Here is a 1,886-nt window from a genome sequence, read left to right as displayed (position 1 = left end):
GAGAGAGAGAGAGAGAGAGAGAGAGAGAGAGAGATCTCTATATCTATACACACACACATATATATCATATATACATACACACATATATAATATATAGATACAGATATTTAACCTAGATTTGAGCAAAACATCCAATAAAATCTCAAGCTATTCTCATGGAAGAGACGGAGAGCTTTGGGCTGGATAATAGCACAAATAGGTAGATTCAGTTTGAGTTCAGATTTAGTAGATTCTGTTGAATGCCTAGACTTAGAGTACTTAGATTCAGTAATTAATGGTTTAATTTCAACTCAGAAGGAGGTGACCAACAGAGTGCCTTGGGGATTTGTACTTGGCATTGTGTTGATTAATGTTTTATCAGTGGTTGTAATATTAATGGATTTTAAAGATCCCCCTGTATTGGCTTGGTTTTTGGTTTGATTGTGTTAAAACCCAGAGCTTGTGAATCCCACTTGTGGGATGGACTTGTTGACATGAAAAGAGAGGGCTGAACTGGGAGGAGCTGGTGATGTAAATTTAGAGAGACACAAGAAAGGAGAGAGGCAGAAGAACTTTTTGGGAAGCAGTACCTTAAGGTGGAGTCATAGAGAGACTGAGAGGATTCTGAGGGCCGCTTTGAATTGCCCAGGACTTTTGAGACATGCCACCCAGAGCTGCCAAGGACTGAGGAGACATGGCTGTTATGCTGGTACTTTGTCTGTTTTGATGTTGTTTTGCCAGATCTGTCCACTGGTGAAAGACAGTCCTGTTGTTGCAGAGGCGTTGGAACCTTGCTGTTGGTTCAGAGCTATTGAGACTGTTCTGCAGACAGAGAGTGAATTCTGTCCACTGGTGAAGGACAGTGCTGTTGTTGCAGAGGTCTTGGAACCTTGCTGTTGGTTCAGAAACCCTGAAGAAGGATTTTCTTGTTGTATGTTTACAGAAATCCTGGAAGGGGGTTTTGCTAATGTTTTCAGGGGTCCTAGGACTGTTCTGCCAACAGAGAATGAATTAATGAAGACACTGGCAATGTATCTTGTGGCCTTGCTAAGCTTTTTCTCCCCAGGAACAAAGATTGCTGAGAACTTGCCTCATATCAAGGTGAAGAAAAGACCTCCATTTGGGTATTAAATGCTGTGCTTAAGCTTGTTGTAACTCTAGGATAGATTCAGTTGTGATCCAAGGGTGGGGAACTTTTGACCTTTTTGTGCTCTGTGATTGAACAAATGAATGTACTTTACTTATGATTGGAAACTAATATCCATTTCAGGGGCTTTGTGGTGGACTAAATTGAATGTATAGCCTAGGGGTGGAGTAGTATTTAGAACAGGGGCTTTGTAATTGATTAAATGAATGTAACCCAGTGGGGTAGTACTTGATTAAATCATACTTAGTAAATGCTGTATTTTGAATGATGTCATATTTTCATTCTCTCTGTTCTTAATTTGTCACTGAATAAAATGGAGAGCACCTATGCTGGTATTTTGAACCTTGGGAAGTTGCCTTTGCTTGGACAGAATTCACTCTCTGTCTGCAGAACAATCTCTGGAGCTCTGAACCAACAGCAAGGTTCCAACGCCTCTGCAACAACAGGACTGTCTTTCACCAGTGGACAGATCTGGCAAAACAACATCAAAACAGACAAAGTACCAGCATAACAGCCATGTCTCCTCAGTCCTTGGCAGCTCTGGGTGGCATGTCTCAAAAGTCCTGGGCAATTCAAAGTGGCCCTCAGCAATCCTCTCAGTCTCTCTCTGGCTCCAAGGTGCTGCTTCCAAAAAGTTCTTCTGCCTCCCTCCTTTCTTGTGTCTCTCTAAATTTATGTCACCAGCTCCTCCCAGTTCAGCCCTCTCTTTTCAAGTCAACAAGTCCATCCCACAAGTGGGATTAACAAGCTCTGGGTTTTA

The sequence above is a fragment of the Petaurus breviceps genome, unplaced genomic scaffold (genome assembly GCF_028583685.1).
Source record: "Petaurus breviceps papuanus isolate PSGF00001 unplaced genomic scaffold, PetGlider_PUasm1.0 90763, whole genome shotgun sequence".
Taxonomy (NCBI): domain Eukaryota; kingdom Metazoa; phylum Chordata; class Mammalia; order Diprotodontia; family Petauridae; genus Petaurus; species Petaurus breviceps.
The sequence above is the reverse complement of the archived record's forward strand: the minus strand, read 5'-3'. Positions refer to the sequence as shown.